At 40.1% G+C, this 20,503-nt stretch overlaps 2 protein-coding genes and 1 non-coding gene across 5 annotated transcripts in view; 1 reads left to right on the top strand and 2 right to left on the bottom strand.

The window, feature by feature from the left end:
* The window catches only part of PPP1R21 (protein phosphatase 1 regulatory subunit 21), a 645,938-nt gene that overhangs the window by 350,653 nt on the left and 274,782 nt on the right, over positions 1 to 20,503 (top strand). The window lies entirely within an intron of this gene.
* Positions 1 to 20,503, bottom strand: part of CALM2 (calmodulin 2) — a 1,210,617-nt gene that overhangs the window by 1,119,839 nt on the left and 70,275 nt on the right. The gene's annotated exons all lie outside the window — the stretch shown is intronic.
* TRNAA-CGC (transfer RNA alanine (anticodon CGC)) lies at positions 14,268 to 14,339 on the bottom strand. Its single transcript has one exon. It is a non-coding gene; the product is annotated as a tRNA-Ala (tRNA).

Below are 20,503 nucleotides of genomic sequence, written 5' to 3'. Positions count from 1 at the left end.
TGGCCATGTGACTGGATAGTAATATATGTACCTTAGTCTCCTCATTTGAAAAATGAGATAGAAATAGTACCTATATTACAAGGGTGTTGGGATAATTAAATTAGATAATATGGGAAAATCTTAGCATTTTTCTTGCCATATAGGAAGAATTCAATGTTGACTATTATTATTAATCTTATAGTGATACACAAATAAATGAACAAATAAACCAATGATGAAATACATAGTTCTCTTTCTTGGAGGACTCCAATTTAGTGAAAGATGATCAGATAATCTTGAAAAAATATTTATGATAGCATTAAAGTGACCACGGTAAAGGCTAGTGGAAGAGGGGGAGTAGCACCTTGCAAAGGGCCTAACTTAATCCTTGAAAGGATGTGTTCCTAGGAATAAGAGAGAACCTGATAAAGTGCATTATCAACTTATGATATTTTCAACTTATGATGAGTTTATACAAATGTGGCCCTATTATAAGTCGAATAGCCTCATGAATATATATCACTTTTGCATCATGGTAAAGTCAAAAAACCATAGGTCAAACCATCCTAAGCTTCACCAGCACAGCTGGGGGCTGTCTCTTCTTGTAGGATCCAAATGAGCCAGGCCTTCGGTTCCTACCCAAGTTTACTTCCAGCTGCATCCCACTAACTACCTTTTACCATTTGTCAACCATTAACACAACTGTGTAAATGAGATTATCAAATGCTTTTCTGAGAGTGGGTTTTCATGGGCTGTAGGGGGAAGACAGATGGAATATTAAGTCGCTTAGGAGCAGTGGGGAAAGAAACCAGCTGTGTGCAGGTGAAAGCAAACTAAATCAACTTCACTGGTTAGCTGCCGACCAGCTTTCCATGTAGCACAAAAAAACAATAATAAAACTTTAAATCTACTGCCAGATAAAACTTCTGTTACAGCTTTTCATGTCACAGTAGGGAAATATGGGCTCCTCCTGGAGCTCCTGATTCTAAATCTGTTACTATACTTTTAAAATAATGTTAGATACAATAAAATGGAATCCTAACCACAGTTATTTTGCCAATTCTATGAAAATATTGGCTCTGGAAAAGGGATGGCCTAGTAAGAAACCAAAGACATAAAAATATGTTTTGAGAATCATGTTCCTGGCCTAAAACAGATCTCCCATTAGGGAAGGTGGGCTAAGGCCAAGTTTCCCAAGGGCAGAGAAGGGAGTAGTTTGTTTTTCTGCAGTCACAGTGGAACAGGACAGTAGAGGGAGGTATATTTTAGTTTCTACTACCTCTTCCAAGGGAAAAAGCAGACCGGGTTCGTGTCTTCTCCATAGAAAAGTGGTAGTATGCCTTAATCACAACAGGCCCTCCTTGAAACATGAAGTTTCCTGTTGCCACTATCCCAGATCTGTAACCGCCCAATGGTTCACCTCGCCCGTTGCCTAGATAGAGCCGATTTCTCAAGACAGGGGAACTGCAATAGAGAAAGAGTAATTCATGCAGAGCCAGCTGTGCCGGAGACCAGAGTTTTATTATTACTCAAATCAGTCTCCCTGAGCATTCAGGAAGCAGAGCTTTTAAGGACAACTTGGTGGATGGGGGGAAGCCAATGAGCTGGGAGTGCTGTTTGGTCAGGAATGAAATCACAGGGAGTTAAAACTGTTTTCTTGCACTGAGTCAGTTCCTGGGTGGGGGCAACAAGATCAGATGAGCCAGTTAATTGCTCTGGGTGGAGCCAGCTGATCCTCAAGTGCAGGGTCTGCAAAATATCTCAAGCAATGACTTTGGAGCAGTTTAGGGAGGGTCAAAATCTTGTAGCCTCCAGGTTTGACTCCTAAACCATAATTTCTAATCTTGTGGCTAATGTTAGTCCTACAGAGGCAATCTAGTCTCCACGCAAGAAGGAGGTTTGCTTTAGGAAAGGGCGTTACCACCTTTGTTTTAAACTATAAACTATAAACTAAGTTTCTCCCAAAGTTAGTTCAGCTTACGCCCATGAATGAACAAGGACAGCTTGGAGGTTAGAAACAAGATGGAGTCGGTTAAGTTAGATCTCTTTCACTGTCTCAGTCATAATTTTCCAGACGGTTTGAGATCCCCTTCCAGAGGTGTCTTTCTCTCCTGGGTGCCCCAAGCTTTTCTACTAATCCTGACAATCCAAGCCACCAACTCATGTAATGCAGTTTCTGTGCACAGTGCTACTATAATCTGGGTCAGTGGTGGGTCCAATAAATTTGATGACTCTACCACCTCTTATTCTAATTGTCTCCATTCCCATTTGACTCAATTAAATACTTAATTAGCCAACTCTTAAAATTACATTTTAAAACGAACTTGCTAAGAACACAGCTAAGTGTGTTCTGATTAACACATTTTTTCAGCCTCATATTTTGATAAGTGCTGTTGTAGATTGCATCATATCCCCCAAAAGGATATGCTGAAGTCCTAACCCCCAATAACTGTAAACTTGACATTATTTGGAGACAAGGTCTTTGCAGATGTAATTAATTTAGGATGAGGTGATACTAGATTAGTATGTGCCCTCGGTCCAATGACTGGCGTCCTTGAAAGAAGGCTGGGAAGAGAAACAGCCATACGAAGATGGAGGCAGAGACTAGGACAATGCAGCTATAAGCGAGGGAAGTGAAAGATTGCAGACAACTACTAGAAACTAGACAGACGCAAAGAAGGCTTCTCCTCTGGATCCTTCAGAGGGAGCATGGCCCTTCTGACAACTTGATTTTGGACTTCTAGTTTCCAGAACTATAAGAGAATACATTTCTATTTTTTAAAGCCAATTAGTTTGTGGTGGTTTGTTACGGCTATCTTACTAAACTAATACAAGTACTTTCATGTGCATTAATCATTTCTTCCTGGTATTGCTACCTAATGCATTCCCAGCACTTATCAGAGTTCTTGGAAGCATAATAGGAGTTCAATTAACACATGTTGAATAAACAAGTAAATTGATTATGTGTACAATCTGTTTCAGTAGAAGTATATGGGTATTTTTAAAAAATCTATTTCAGTTGTTTACTATTTCAAAGGGTCCATGAACTGAAAGGAATGAGGCACATCCCCCATATATCTCCCAACTTCCTGAGTCCAGCACAAACACATTCCTCCATATTTCTTTCAAACTTCAGAAAAACATCACCTGGGAGATCTCCGATAAGGAATGCTAAATGTATAATGTTAACCAATTGTAATGCTGTAACCGAGAGAATTACCTTGTTCCCTATAACTTTACATATCCTGTTTACATCGGGCTATAAAAAGCAAGCACTCGCATTGTTCGAGGCCCTCCTGTATGCTGTGGAATGGAGGGACCAAGTTCGAACTTGTAGTAAAGATCCTTGCCGCTTGGCTTTGACTCTGGACTCTGGTGGTCTTCTTTGGGGAACAAACGGTCTGGGCATAACAGAACCTATTAATCTGTGCATGTGGACTTAATACATAATTTCTATCACATACATGTGCTTCTTATATTAACTGAAGAGTTATACAAATAAAGCTAACAACTGATGAAAATTGCTCCCAAAAATGTCTGAATAGATTTATACTTGTTAATAGAAAAATATGAAGATTTACAAAAGGAAGCATCTGTCATCTTCTCTATATTCTCTCTGAAATTGTCAGAATTTGGTTAGTCATGCCAGAGGTGCTTTATAGCCACTACCACAGCCAAATACTCAACTGTAGATTCTGGTCTGTATAATAGTCAATATAATTGACTTGGAAAGTAGGGCCAAGGAGGATATAATCCATTATCCTTACATATGTCTTGCTGCTGTCAAGATGTAGGAGTTGCCTCAGATTTGTGAAACAGATGGATCTATTTGAATCATGAAATCTTCACGTTTTCCAAATGTTATTCACTATAATAATTCTATTCTGCACAGGACTGATACTGTACTAGTCCCTACAACAGCGTTTCTCAAAGTATGCTCCATGGATCACCTGCATCAGAACTGCCTTTTAAAGCTACTGTAATTAAAACAGGCCGGGCACGGTGACTCACGCCTGTAATCCCAGCACTTTGGGAGGCTCAGGTGGGCGGATCACGAGGTCAGGAGATCGAGACCATCCTGGCTAACATGGTGAAACCCTGTCTCTACTAAAAATACAAAAAATTAGCTGGGCGTGGTGACGGGCACCTGTAGCCACAGCTACTCAGGAGGCTGAGGCAGGAGAATGGCGTGAACCTGGAAGGCGGAGCTTGCAATGAGCGGAGATTGTACCACTGCACTCCAGCCTGGGTGACAGAGTGAGACTCCATCTCAAAAAACAAACAAAAAAAAGCGTGGTATTGGTACATGAAAAGATAGACAAAGTAGTCACAGAGAGAAAGTTCAGAATTAAACCTCAATCCCCATAGAAATCTAGAATATGATATAAAGGGCAATTCAAATCATGGGCAAAATAATGTGGTGAAATAGATTATTCAATAATTGCTGTTGGGAAAACTGAGTAGCCATCTGCAAAAAAAAAAAAAAAAATTTGGAAACAAATTCTGTATGGATTGAAGTTTTAAATATTTTTTTTAATCTGTAAAGGCATTAGAAGAATCTGTGGGATAACTTTTTTGTGATCTCAGAGTGGGGAAGGCCTTTCTAAGTATTACATAAAACCCAGAAGTCATTCAATAAAATATTAATGAATTCAATAATAAACATTTTATAAAAAGCTGCCCTGCAGAAGTCATCAAAAGGTAAGTGAAAACATAAATGGCAAGCTAGGAAAAATATCTCATATCACAGCCAAAGGCTTAATTTTCCTAATATATAAAGAGCTCCTACAAGCCAATAAAATAAAGATAAAAAGATTCAGTAAAATAGATGTGAGGGTGACCTGGCTGTGACATCTGTCACCCCATTGATTTCCAGGGTTGATTCAGCTGATTGGGCTGGCTAGGCGGGTGTCCCCTTCCTCCCTCACCACTCCATGTACATCTCTCCCAAAGCTGTACACTCGGTCAAAAAGAACGACCATCCCCTATAGAGAAGGAACAGTCTTCGGTCAAGGGTGTACAAGCAGCCGTACCCCCTGCTAGAACTTTCAAACAAGCTCTCAAGAGATTCAGTAAAATATGACCGGGTGCAGTGGCTCACGCCTGTAATCCCAGCACTTTGGGAGGCTGAGGCGGGCAGATCACCTGAGGTCGGGAGTTTGAGACCAGTCTGACCAACATGGTAAAACCCCGTCTCTACTAAAAATACAAAATGAGTTGGGTATGGTGGCACGCACCTGTAATCCCAGCTACTCGGGAGGCTGAGGCAGGAGAATAGATTGAACCCAGGAGGTGGAGGTTGCAGAGAGCCAACATTGTGCCACTGCACTCCAGCCTGGGCAACAAGAGCAAAACTCATCTCAAAGAAGAAAGATTCAGTAAAATAATGGTAAAAGAAAATGGAACAGATTTCACAAAAAGAAAATATTAATTACTCTTAAACATATCAAAGAACGCTCATTCTCCTTTCTCATAACAAAAGAAATGTACATTTAAACAGCAATTAAATACTATTTTTGATCATATTGGCAAAATAAAAAGTTGATAACGCACTTTGTTGGCTGTGTTGGCTTAAGCTTGTGGGAAAGTGGCACTCATGTTTGTAGGAGTGTAAATTGATGTAACTTCTGTGAAGGGCAATTTGGCAATATCTATCAAAGTTACAGAATCACTTGTCAGTTAGCCCAGCAATTCCACTTCTAATAATTTATCCAGATATAATCACTAGTTTGTGAAATTACATATATACATGGTTACTCATTGTCACATTGTTTATAGTTGGATTGGAAGAGATTAGAAAGAACCTACATGCTCATCAGCAGTGGACTGTCAAATGAATTATGTATCCTCCTACAGTAGTATACTATGTGTTATCGACAAAAGGAGGAAAATTTATATACTGGTATGGCTTTATCTCAAAGAAACATTGTTAAGTAGAGGGAAAAATTAAGACTGACAATGGTGTGTAAGGTATGTTACCATGTGAATGAAAAGAGAAATGCAGTTTTTGCTTAGTATGCATAAAATATTTCTGGAAAGGTATACAAGAAAAATGTAAGATTTTGAGACTGCAATTCCTACCCCAGACCTACTGAGGCAGAATTTGTATAAGCACTGGTTCTGAAGCTTACTAAAGTTTAGGAACCTTAGGGAGAAAAAATTTGAGAAACATTTTTGAGATTTGCTGCCCTAGTTCCAACAGATACAATTTTATCCTGTTTTCAAACCGAGTCTACCATTCCTAGTACCTTAGTTCCAATAACTAGGCTCCTATCCCTATTACCTCATTTTTGTCTCAGTAAACTACTTAGTTCCATCACATCCAACCTCTTCTTTCAAGTATGTAGGGGTCCCAGGGTCAAGGTATCTGGAAGCAGGATGGACCTAAGCATGCACAAAGGTGGCCAACAGTTCCTTCCTTACCTTTGAGATGGACATCCTGGGAAGGAAAAATAACTCAATGGTCAGTTCCAAGGAGTGAGTTAAATGTAAAATCAAGCCCTATGGTTTGTGTTGATAGCAAAGTACAGAGAAGATAGAGGAGCAGGTTTGGAGGAGGTAAACTAGTGATGTCCCCAGAGGCAACAGAATTGAAGAATGCTTTAAAGGAGAGTCAATAAGCAAGCCACTGGTTGGGGAAAATTCCAGACCCCTGGTTCTTCCTTCTCTTTCCAAGCACCATTGCCATCACCAATACCCAGACCTGAACTGAATCACGTGGCTGGGCCCTTGCTACGCAGTCTCAGACTTCCCTGAACTGCCTACCATCCTGCCTAAATTTCTGAAGGCCTCCTATTCCCACCAATCATGAGGTACATGCATGTACCTCCAATAACCAGCACTCTGTGGCCATATTTTTAGGATGTCTTTGCAGGACTGGATTCACAGCTAGCAGCTGTAGCTTTATCACTTCTCCAGTGAGCCTTCCCCGCATTGATTTGTTCTGGCTTCTAGATCCCAGCTTCCCAGGTCAACACTGTTAACCAAAGGGATCCACACCCCATGGGGCCTCATAAGCTGGTTGCTATATCAAATTTGTATATTAAATTAGATAGCAGTTCCTGCCTAGAGTGACTTGTCTGTGAAAACAGCTAACCTGAAACCACATAAAAAGTGGATCACCATATTGTTGCAAATTTAATTCAGAGTGATGAACACCAATGGTACAAATATTTGGACAGTATCAGGCCAACACAAGTACAGGCTCTGTTATCAGATGTCAGAAAAAGAGGGCAGGTAGGTTAATGGATAACAACTGTCAGAGGTTAGGACAGATCAAGGATATGTCAGGTTAAGCAATCAGAGTCCTGTGATATATAAATCTGATTCTGAGGCAAAGTCTGCCTCAGAATCTGAAGCTTACTAAAGTTTAATAACCTTAGGGAGAAAAAATTTGAGAAACATTTTTGAGATTTGCTGCTGTAGTTCCAGATAGAATTTTATCCTGTTTTCAAACCCAGTCTACCATTCCTAGTACTTTAGTTCTAATAACTAGGCTCCTATTACCTCATATCACACATTACCAAGGCAGCATATGATTGGAATTGAACTATGCTCAAAACTTCCCACTCAACTAAATAATTATAGGTGGCCAAAGAGGGAGCAAGGGAGTGGCAGAAGGTTCTAAACCTAATAGTAGGTACATATGCAGCTTGGTGTGGTGAAGAAAGCACTTGACTAGGTGCTGTAGACCTGAGTATGGTCCTGAAGTCCTCTCTATGTCCCTTATTCCAGAAAACTCCATCCTGATCCCAAACCTTGCCCAGTGGGGTCTCCTTGCTTTCAACTTAGCAAGCAGAAGTTTGTTCTACATCAATCCTCCACTGGACTTTGATGGCCTAGAGTAGGTATTTGGCCCCTTTAGATCTGTTTGGTAAGGGAGCATTCCCAGGATTATTGACAAGCCATCACCATTAGTGATCTTGGCAACACTTCCATTCCTCAGAGCAAATAGCATGTGTCCTTAGCAGCTGAGGCCCCCATCTGAGGTGTTTAATTTCCAAAGGGAATCATGGTGCATGTTGGGCCTATAGAAACTGCTAGCTAAGAAAAGAGAACCAGTTCTCTATATATGAAATGTCCTGGTCGTATAACTACAATGAGACACTTTTAACCAGTTTCTCTTTTTAATAATGAAACAGAAATTTATTTTAAAAGAGGAACAGACAGCACGCTGGCTTTTAAGGACTTTACTTTTCCCCAATTCTGAAGGTCCTCTATTTAATCGGTGTATTGAAAACTGTGTTTTACTTTTTCTGGGGAAGTGGCCTCTGCCATGGTTGTCCCTAAAATGTCAGCAATGTGGGTAAATGCTAGCAAAGTAGCTGTCTTCTGCTTTAGATAAAATTCTACCTGATCTTTTTTCTCCTTTCTCCCCAACACAAGTCAGCAGTTAGCATAAGAAAAAAGAATCCAGAATTTTCTAAACATTTGACACATTAAAAGTCTCAAAACTCATTTGCTATTGAAATGTTGAGGTTTTTCTACAATTCCTTAACACACCTCCCTCCTGACCAGTCATCTTAAAAAGTAACTTTCAGCCGGGTAGAGTGGCACATGCCTGTAATCCCAGCACTTTGGGAGGCCGAGGCAGGTGGATCACCTGAGGTCAGGAGTTTGAGACCACTCTAACCAACATGGTGAAACCATGTCTCTACTAAAAAAACACACAAAAAAATTAGCTGGGCATGGTGGCTGGTGCCTGTAATGCCAGATACTTGGGAGGTTGAGTTGGGAGAATCACTGGAACCTGGACGGCGGAGGTTGCAGTGAGCCGAGATCACGCCACTGCACTCCGGCCTGGGTGACAAAGCGATACTCCATCTCAACAACAACAAAAAGTAACTTTCGTTATTTAACTTCCTGCCTTAGAAATCTTTACATGTCAGGTGTGGTAGCACATGCCTGTAGTCTCAGTTACTTGGGAGGCTGAGGCAGGAAAAATCACTTGAACCCAGGAGTTCGAGGCTGTAGCGTGCAATGATCATGCCTGTGAATAGCCACTGCACTCCAGCCTGGACAACTTAGTGACATTCTGTCTCTAAGAAAATAAAAATAAATTAAACCTCATTGCTATTTTAAAAAAAAATCTTTAAGAGTGCTCAGGTCTTCAGGGTAAAGTCAGATTCCTTACCCTGGCATTCAAAGCCCTTCACCGTTAGAGCTTATTTCCTACTAGTCTCCTAAAGGAACTCATAGTTCAAGCCAGAGAGATCTGATCACTGCTTTTACAAAATATCTTACGTGTTTCCTGATCTTCATCTCTGCTTCTGTCATTTTTCCTTCCTTTCCACTTGCCCAACAGTTACAATTCTTTATATATCTAACTCAAGTCCTTCCTCCCTCATAATGGAAGATTCCAGAGCCAGTGAGCTCTTCCTCCCTGCTATATTTACATCATGTATTTGCTATCTGCTCCCATCATTTGGCATGTTGTCTTATGACAGGCTTTGTGTGTATTTTTAACTTGTTTTCTACTCTGCTCATGTACATATTTACCTTTTCAACTTTGATGTTTAACTCTGAGGTCAAGGATCATATCTACCATTGTGTTACACATCATGGACTCACAATACTTACTAATTTCAACTGATTGACAGCTAAAAGAGGAGGCCGGGTGCAGTGACTCATGCCTGTAATCCCAACACCTTGGGAGGCAGAGGCAGGTGGATTGCTTGAGCCCAGAAGTTCGAGACCAGCCTGGACAATATAGCAAAATCCCATCTCTACAAAAAATACAAAAATTAGCTGGGCATGGTGGTACACACCTGTAGTCCCAGCTACTCAGGAGGCTGAGGCAGGAGAATCGCTTGAACCTGGGAGGCAAAAGTTGCAGTGAGCCAAGATTACTCCAGGGCACTCCAACCTGGGCAACAAAGCAAGACCCTGTCTCAAAAAATTTTTTTTTAATTAAAGGGGAAAATTTTTTGCTTTCATCTTTTCTTATAACCTTCCCTACTTGCTTTGTATCGTGAACCATTCCAGTTGGAAAAGCCAACATTGTTCTTTCTGGTTGGAACTTGTGTGGAATTCCAGGTTTTTGCACAGAAAGGGAACACTCCAGGAGAGAGGGAAGCTCTTGTAATACCAGGATGGCAATCTCCATGACTTCCACCTTTCATCTGTAGATGTCTTCTCCCTTCATGAGCACACTGGTGTCTCTTAAACACTCTAGCTCAAGGTAAACAAACACAAAATGCCTTCCCTTGGACGACCTTCCCACAAAACAGACATGCTTTATTGGACCCTAAGGGAGGTCAAAAGAGGAACAAATGCAAAGAAAAACAAAATAAAGACAGACTCCTCTAATATAAATTTTGAGTCCTTCTAACATGAACTCCATCCCAAGGTTCTCATGACTTTTCCTATTTTACAAGGCATCTACAGTGTCTATAGTCTATCCTCAAATAACAACAGCAAAAATTTTAGGCATACTCAGGGTCTTGTTTTCTATTCTCCAAATTGTGTCAGACTGAAGTGTGACATTTTACGACCCACTATTCCCTTTTTGGCCATATGTCCTATACTCTCTGTTTGCCCAATGTGGCTCATCTATAAAACAAGGATAGGTATAAAGCTGATGTGAGGATTGAATGAGGTAATCTAGGTATAGCACTCAGAAAGCATTCAGTAAATACTATTCATTACTATTTCACAAGCAAGACTGACAAAACTGACCTGCGGGTGAGAAAAGAGTGGGTTTGACCAGGTATGGTGGCTCACGCCTGTAATCCCAGCACTTTCAGAGGCCGAGGCAGGTGGATCACAAGGTCAAGAGATCGAGACCATCCTGGCCAACATGGTGAAACCCCATCTCTACCAAAAATACAAAAATTAGCTGGGCATGGTGGCGAGCACCGGTAGTCCCAGCTACTCAGGAGGCTGAGATAGAAGAATCGCTTGAACATGGGAGGTGGAGGTTGCAGTGAGCTGAGATCGTGCCATTGCACTCCAGCCTGGGGGACAGAGTGAGACTCTGTCTCAAAAAAAAAAAAAAGAAAAAAAAAAAAGGGTTAAAAGGCTTAGGGAGAGAGAGGAAGAGAGAGAGACACATTTCAATTTTAACGCTACTACCCATACCACTCATCTAGGGCACCTCCACATCCTCCTTCTAGTTTCTTCTTTTAAAAACATGCCTCTCATGCACAATGACTATTTTCAAGAGCACAGCTCTACTCCTTCAGTCCCAAACAACACTTATGTCTTAACGTAGTGTAGCAATTGTTACACTCAACATGGTAACAAGAGTCCATTTTTCTAATGGTTAATTTCTACCAGTCCAATAGTCTCAATATTTCTTCTCACTGTGATATAATCATGCTAATTGTCCCAACTACAACTGTTCCCCTCCTCTGTCCTTAATTCAAGATGGAAGATCACAAGCATCTCTTCACTTTCTTCCCGGAATGCTTGCAGAACTCATAAAATTGTTCAAACAGATCACCTCGTGACCTTAATAAAATCCTTTTCCCTATCTGTACCTCAGTTTCCTCATTTGTAGGTAAGTGTATCTGATAAGATGATCTCTAAGGTCCCTTCTAACTCTCACCTTCTCTGTTGAGAGTTTTGAATGTTGGATTATGGAGTTTACTTAAACTCATAGTCAATAGGGAACCACAGAAAGAAGTTGAACAAGAAAAGTGTGTGATTGAAATTATTAACAATGATGTTTAGAAAGAATAGGAAGCACAGGGGAGACAATTAATGAAGCTTCAATAGGAGAGATGGGTGATATAATGGGAAAGCAAAAACTTCTCAGGCTTGGCAATCAATTGGATACAGGCAACAAGGGAGGCTGGCAGTCAAAGGATTGGTGATTGGGGTGTTACAGAAACAGAGAAGTAGAAAGAAGGCATGTTTTGAGGGTAACAAAAGGAGTTCTGTTTTGGACATACTCTATACCTCAACAATTCCACTTCAAGGCATAAGCCCCAAGGAAATTCTTGGACCTGTACAACAAGATATGTATGGAAGAAGGTTTATTGTAACATTATTCACAATAGCAATAACCAGGCCAGGCGTGGTGGCTCACACCTGTAACCCCAGCACTTTGGGAGGCTGAGGCAGGAGGATTGCTTGAGCCCAGGAGTTGAAAACCAGTCTCTACCCAAAATATAAAAGTTAGCTGTGCATGGTGGTGTACGCCTATAATCCCAGCTACTAAGGAGGCTCAGGCAGGAGAATTCGCTTGAACCCGGGAGGTGGAGGTTGCAGTGAGCCAAGATTGCACCACTGCACTCCAGCCTGGGCCATAGAGCAAGACTGTCTCAAAAAACAAACAAACAAACAAAAACAATAGCAATAACCAATAATGGGAAATAATTCACATTGCCCATGAACAGGAAAGTAGATAATAAACTGTGGTATAATCATGCCATAAAATAGTATACAGTAGCCAAAACAGGTGAACTACCATACAGCAATATGGATATCTGCAATATAACAGAAATTTAAAAGTTTCTTACATATAGAATGGTATCCTTTTTATAAAGTTAGAAATAGCCAACATTAAGAAGATATATATGTGTATTTATATATAATTTTAAGGAATATATGTTGATATAATAACACAGTATTTAAAAAACAAAAGAATGATGAACACAGGATTTAAGATAATGCTTTTTTTTTAATGTGGAGAGACACTGGGATGCAATGAGGGAGCCATATAGTTAGATACAGATTACTGTCATGGACCTAGTTTTCATCTTGGATTTTCAAGTGTTTATTACATTATTTAAAAGTAACTGACCAAATAAACACATAAATGATCAGGAGAACAAAATGTATTAGATATAAATCATTGCTCTAAAAACGGATCCTAAAGAATATTACAGGAATTTTAAAAATACAACAGAAGAAGATAAAAGCAAATTGGTACAGGAATAAATTAAAGAGAAAATAAAAACATCTCATAAATGAGTGCTACATTAGCAACAACCAAAAATTGGAGGAAAGTGTGATAGAAAACAGATTAAGACATGAGGGAAAGGCTAGACAGACAGAATGAAACAAAGAATATGTATAAATGATAGAGAAAGCATACAAAGGAACTTCAACTCCTTAAAAAAAAGAAAACCCCTTAAAAAATAATCAAGATTTTAACTAGAAAATTGCCATCAGCAAAAAGATCACATATTCCATAGCCATGTAATTTTTAACCAATGACATACAAGCAGAAATGTTGTATGTCACTTAAGAGATGTTTCCTTAATAAAGGGGTAGGCCCCTTTATTTTTCCTTCATCTTGCTGCCTGCAGTATGGACATGATGGCTGGTACTCAAGCAGCCTTCTGAACTACGAAGACAAGGACCATTCTGTAAGAAATGGTGGAGCAGTGAACTGAAAGGGCTGTAGGTCTGTGATGAGTTTGTGGAAGCATCAGGCCAGTTCTGGATTTCTGCTGTGTGAGAGAGTAATAAATTTCCAACTTGTTAAACTCTGTGTGTATGTGTTGGAAGGCTCCTTATAATCAGCCAAATTAAATACAATAATTATGACAGTGGCTGTCATTTAGATCATATATACATACATATGATCTAAATATACATATTATATATATATTTAAGGGACAGACCTTCTCAAATTTGGGAGGAAAATTAAATGATGAAACTCAGCCAAAAAAAGTCAAATCAAAATAATATAGAAATAGGGACTACAGAAGCCATTAGGTAAGTATTCAGAAAGAAAATTTAATTTACGTAAATATGTAACTAAGATTAAATAACTCAGAATTATGATTACAGATAAAAGGTGATGAGATTGAGAGTACGGTACCATGGTGAATATGCTGATTTTCTCATCTTGCATGACATTGGGTCAATAAATAGAGTTGAAAATTGAATTTTAAAAGTTTTTTTAAATGATTCCTAGTGTTTTTTATAATATTTTTGGAAAAATATCTTAGAACTTCCATAGTGAAGCATTTTTCTGAAGTTCAGTAATTCTTACAGCTTCGCTTCAATTTTCTTTGACTTTCTTAAATGCAAGTGTAACCAAAGTTATTATACCTTATTTTGAAATAGTATATAAAGATTCTCATTTTTGTCTGCCAATCTGTCTCTATCATTCTACATATATTTACCTACTTACCTCCTCATCTTTCTGACTATATCTTAGAAGCACATAGAACGTTTTGACAGATCTTCAACAAACAGCATTTTGTGTGGGTCTGAATGGTGGAATTTATTTTTCTGTTTCCATGTTTTAATAAGGATCATTTATTATTTTGATAAAATAGATCAACTCTGTAAAACCAATTTTTTTTTATTTATTTTTTATTTTATTTTTTTGGAGATGCCGGGGATTGAACCCGGGACCTCACACATGCGAAGCACGCGCTCTACCACTGATCTACATCCCCCACCAATTTTTTTTTAAACAAAGGAATTCTCCCACTTTCTTCTGGAAAAGTTTTATAACTATGCACAAATGAAAATGAATACCTGCTCCCATAACCAGGCACTAACAGAAATTATGCCCCAATATTTTGATTTTGCTATAATTATGAAGAGGTAGTAACTGTACAATAGCAACTTTGGAATAAGAAGTCAATATCACCACCTCTTGTCGTACACCTTCCTGAAGGCAATACTTCACAATTGTACTCTAATTTTATTTTTGTCAAAGGAAATGTTTAACCTCACAAGCAAATGTGTTTAAAAATAAAGTAGGTAGGGCATGTTTTATCCTCATTTCATAGATGGGCAAACGGCATCCAAGGTAACAGACCAAAATAATGGCAGAGCAGGGACTAAAACTAAAATATTCTAATTTCCAGACCAGATGTTCCCAGAGAAAGGCAGTTATGTTATTTTCCCCTTGTTGAATATGACTGGTTTTCATGGCAATAAGATAACCTACACATACCCAACAGAGCCATTGGTTCATAGAATTTTAGACTTGCAAAGGACCTTAGGGATTGTCTTAGGTAGGAATTCTTCAGGGGGGCCTCCGCAGCCTCCTCTCAAGCTGGAGTGAAGTTGACATGCCTCCAGGCTCCCACTGCAATAGCCAGAGATTTTTTTCTTCCTGCCTGATTTACATACTAATATTCCACATAAGATTTCATTTGAAAAAGTGGCATGACTTCTACAAAGAGGTTTAAAACCGCTGATAGCCTAATCTTACAGAAATAGAGAGGTGATTTAATATAATCATTGCAAAGAGAGGAAGTTTTAGGATGTACCAACCAATTCACAGGAGAATAAGCAATCTTGAACCAAGCTTTATTTTGAGACTGTGTGATATCATTCCATTTAGGAGCAGCTGCTTTTCTGAATTCACACTTCTCTTTTTTCTAAACCACTAGCTAACTTACCCAAGTGTACAGGCTGTACAAATCTTATGTGGTCAAGAAATTGTAGATTTCATGCACGAACAGGAATGGAAGAAAATTTTCAAATGTCTTGCCTTATAATGTTTCATGTTCTAACTTTGAAAACTGTCTAACCAGGAGCATCTGTCTACAGTTAAAAATGCGGATTCATTTTTAAGGTAGCAGGAGTGTTTTTTATTAGATATAAATATCACTATGCTTCTGAGATTGATGAAGTCAGTTAAATGCCAGTTGTAGGCAATATAATTTACATGTATTAAATGCTTTACAAATTATAATCATTAAAGTAGAATTTGCTCCATTAAGAAGGGCACACACTTTACAATGAGATATGCCCAGTCTTAACACTTAGTAGCTGGGAAACCTCAAGCGAACCTACATAGCCCACTGATACTCAGTCTTGTCATCTGTGAAATGGAACTATTGTGAAGATTAGGGTGTAATGACAAATACTAAGTGCCTACTTCTCTCTCAAATATACCTGTAGATTAATTTATACTTCTTAAAAATAGAGAGAAGTACTTATAACCATAGTAAATATGAAAGGAAAATTTTTTTGAGACAGGGTCTTACTCTTTTGTCCAGGCTGGAGTGTAGTGGTGCAGTCACAGCTCACTGCAGCCTCTACCTCCTGGCCTCAAGTGATCCTCCCACCTCAGCCCCCAAATGGTTGGGACCACAAGCACATGCCACCACATCCAGCTAATTTTTTTTTTTTTTTTTTGGTAGAGACAAGGTCTTACTGTTGCCCAGGCTGGTCTCAAACTCCTGGCCTCAAGTGATCCTCCTGCCTCAGTCCCCCAAACTGCTGGGATTACAAATGTGAGCCACCATGCCTGACTCTGTAGGAAACCGTAAATGAAAGGATTGAGGGTCCAGTAGGGCACACACAGCATCCATGGAGAAGAATGGAGGGAGGAAAAAAAGAATTGCAGTGGTTATATCAGGAAATACATTTGGCTGCATGTAATGCAGAAATACTAATAATAGTGGTTGAAATAAGAAGGCGTTTATTTTTCTCATGAATAAGGAGTCCAAACTCAGTTGCTCCTGGACTAGTCTGGCACTACAATGCCTCAAGGAAGGCCGCCCTCAACCATCTTTACCATACACTTGTGGATTCATTGTTGCAAGATGGCAGAGGGAACATTTCAGGTAGATAGAGGCAAAGAGTAAGGGGTAAAACTTGCCTTTTTTTTTTTCTTCTAAGACAGAGTCTTACCATATCACCCAAGCTGGAGTGCAGTGGTGTGATCTTGGCTCACCACAGCCTTGAACTCCTTGGGTTCAAACGATCCTCCCACCTCAGCTGCCCAAGTAGTTGGGTATACAGGCATGTGTCACCACGTCTGGCTAATTTTTTAACTTTTTGTAGAGACAGGATCTTGCTATTTTGCCCAGGTTGGTCTTGAACTTGAACTCCTGGGCTCAAAGCAATCCTTCTGCCTTGACCTCCCAAAGGGTTGGGATTACAGGTGTGAGCCACCACGCCCACCCAATTTGCCTCCTTTTAAACAGTTTTCCCAAAAGCCTCACCCAACAATTTCCACGTACAACTCAATAGCCAGAACTGGACCATCTTGATATTTTCCAGTTGGGTATTTGATGATATGGTTTGGCTCTGTGTCCCCACCCAAATCTCATCTTGAATTGTGATCCCTGCATATCCAGGGAAGGACCTGGTGGGAGGTGACTGGATCATGGGAGCAGTTTTTTCCATGCTGTTCTAGTGAGAATGAGGGAGTTCTCACAAGATCTGGTTGTTTCATAAATGACTGGTGCTCTCTCTCTCCCCTCTCTCTCCTCTCTCTCTCTCATAATACGCGCCTTGCTTCCCCTTCACCTCCCGCCATGACTGTAAGTTTCCTGAGGCCTCCCCAGCCATGCAGAACTGTAAGTCAATTAAACTTATTTTGTTTACAAATTACCCAGTCTCAGGTAGTATCTTTATACTGCTGTGTGAGAATGGACTAATACACATGGCTACCCTAAACAAAATCAAGATAATATCAGTAAGGAGGGGAGTGAGGATGAGTACTGGCTAATGACCCAGTATCTACCACAGAGATGGACCAGACTTCACTAAGAAATATGATTCTGAACATCTGCAAGACAAATATTTACCAGGGATAATTATTATTACTACAAGAAACCTTTGGCATAAAACTTCTTACATGTAGTGTTTGGCACACAAGTGATCTCCAATTATCTTCTCTAAGCTCTATGGCTATGTTTGCTTAAGTTCCACTTTTTATTATTTACTAAAGTCCACCTGTAATATCAACCCCAGGGCTTGGTTTGAATAAATATGGAAGCATCCATTTATTTTAAATAATTTTCTGTTTTATTCATTCCACATAAGATGTAAGAATACTTGTAAATAAATAACACTAAATGATAAAATAAATAGCTAAAGAGGTCAAGTTGGAAGAGAAGAGAAAGAAAATAAAATCCAAGGGGCATGATAGTCATACAAGGACACACAAGGCCCTGGGATTATTGGAGGGTTCCACAGGTATGGAGATCCCTTACCATGTGAACTCTAGCAATCTAAATATGTATATAAAGTCTAAAATGTTATTTTCATAAACATTTAAACAGGCTCATTGCAAGGTCACCCTGCACGGAATTGTAGAAGCTGTGGAACTGGACTCTGTGGCAGTGGCTGGAGGAGGTAAAGATGTGAAGTGGTACTCAAGAGGCCATCAATTCAACACCCAGCCCTTCTGAATGAGACTTTCTTGGGTTGAAGGCTGGGGATATACATTGTTAACAGGTTTCCAGGTAATTCTTATGAACACTGACATTTCCAGAACCACAGCTCTAGATCGGGGTTTCTCAAATGGTGGTTCACAGACCTGCCATGTTACAGTCCCTTCGGGTGTTTTAAAAAATAAGGGACCGGTGTTTTAAAAAATAAGGGAGGTCGAGGCTGCAGTTAGCCAAGATTGTGTCACTGCACTCTGGCTTGGACAACAGAGCAAGACCCTGTCTCAAACAAATAAAAATAAGGAGTGGGGCCAGGCACAGTGGCTCACTTCTGTAATCCCAGCACTTTGAGAGGCTGAAGTGGGTAGATTATTTGAACCAAGAGTGTGTCATTGCACTCTGGCTTGAACAACAGAGCAAGACCCTATGTCAAAAAAATAAAAATAAAAATCAAGAGTAGGGCTGGGCGCAGCGGCTCATATCTGTAATCCTAGGACTTTGAGAGGCTGAAGTGGGCAGATTACTTGAGGTCAGGAATTTGAGATCAGCCTGATCAACACGGTGAAACCCATCTCTACTAAAAATACAAAAATTAGCTGGGTGTGGTGGTACGCACCTGTAGTCCCAGCTAATTGGGGGGCAGAGGGGCTGAGGCAGGAGAATCACTTGAAACCTGGGAGGTGGAGGTTGCAGTGAGCCAAGATCATGCCACTACACTCCAGCCTGGGTGACAGCGTGAGACTCTGACACAAAATAATAATAATAATAATAATGATGAGTGGACCACAGATAATTCAAAATCATGTTTTCTGTTAGAAACTCAGCAGATATTTGCCACAGACCTCAGGGGCAGGTCCAAATACTTTAAGACTGAGCCAGGTAGACCTAGTGACTTGGTTCTAACAAAAAGAATGCAGCAAAGATGATGGGATGTTACTTCTGAGATTAGATTACAAAAAGACTGGCTCTGTCTAGCTCACCCTTGCTTGCTCACTCTTGTTTGCTGACTCTGGGGAAAGCATGCTGCCACGTTTGTGCCGCCTACCGAGAGCCCCACATGGCAAGGAACTGAAGGAGGCCTCTGGCCAACAGCCATTGAGAACTGAGGCCCTCAGGCCAACAACCCACAAGGAACCAAATCCTGCCACTAATGCATGCGTTTTTGGAAGCAGATGAGTCAACAGCACCGAATGACACCTTGATTGAAGCCTTATAAGAGACTCAGTTAAGCTGCAACTAAATTTCTGCTCTACAGAAACTATAAGATAATAAATGTGGTTTTAGGTTGCTAATTTTGGGGGGTAAATTTGTTATCTAGCAAAGGATAATACAGAAAGACTTCGTGAAAAAATTTTTACTAGTTTTAAACGTGTTGGCACATCAAAGAATGTCTTGGTCATAGGAGATTTTCATTCAGGTAGAAAAACTTATTCCTTGATATTGTCAGTAAATAAAAACATCAGTGTGCAATAAAAAGTTTGACAAGTTCGAACCTAGCCAGAGAGCAAATGTACATCCCCAACACATAATAGGTGCTTACTAACTATAAGCAGAACTGAATTGATAGACCAGAGGGAACAAAAAACCTGGAAAGATAGAAAAAGAGATTCCAGTGGATCCAGTAGGCCAGAGGTTCTCAACCTCAGCATGAATCAGAATAACCCACAGGGGAGGGCTTGGTTTAACCACTGATTACTGGGGCCCATCATCAGAGTTTCTGATTCAGTAGGTCTGAGGTGACAACAAAGAATTTTCATTTCTGAGAAGCTTCCAGGTGATGTCAAAGCTGCTGGTCAAAAGAGCACACTTTGAAAACCACTGCACTAAGCAATAGTTTTCTGCTGGGGGATGACATGGGAATAGTATATACAGACCATTTGTAATGCATCAGAGGACAGCAAGGCTGAAGGGAGACAGACTTGGGGCAGTTTTGAGTCTCTTGCTCAGGTAGCCAGGTGGTGGTACTGGGGAGCAAAGAACTTCACGGCCAAGGAAAATTAAACAGGAAATATTGAAAGGGCTTGCTGAGTTCACCAGTTCTCCAAATATTGCAGTTTAGGACAGGCGCAATGGCTCATGCCTATAATCCCAGCATTTTGGGAGGCTGGGGCAGGCAGATCTCTTGAGCTCAGGAGTTTGAGACCAGCCTGGGCAATATAGCAAAATCCTGTTTATACAAAAAAAAAAAATACGAAAATTAGCCAAATGCTAATTAGTTCCAGCTACTTGGGTGGCTGAGGTGGGGGGATTGCTTGAGCTTGGGAGGCGGAGGTTGCAGCGAGCTGAGATTATGGCACTGCACTCCAGCCTGGGTGACAGAGTGAGACCCTGTCTCAAAAAAAATTTTTTTAATTGCAGTTTAAATAATCACTCCAGTTACAGAGGGAGGAAATAAAATTACTGTCAGTCCTAATGAAACAGCCACACAGCCAGGTTTGCCAGACAAACCTGGAGATGAAGTACCATTCAGCATAGCTTCT

This window comes from Macaca thibetana, chromosome 13 (assembly GCF_024542745.1).
Source record: "Macaca thibetana thibetana isolate TM-01 chromosome 13, ASM2454274v1, whole genome shotgun sequence".
NCBI classification, from domain to species: Eukaryota; Metazoa; Chordata; class Mammalia; order Primates; family Cercopithecidae; genus Macaca; species Macaca thibetana.
This window is presented reverse-complemented; position numbering and strand designations above follow the sequence as displayed.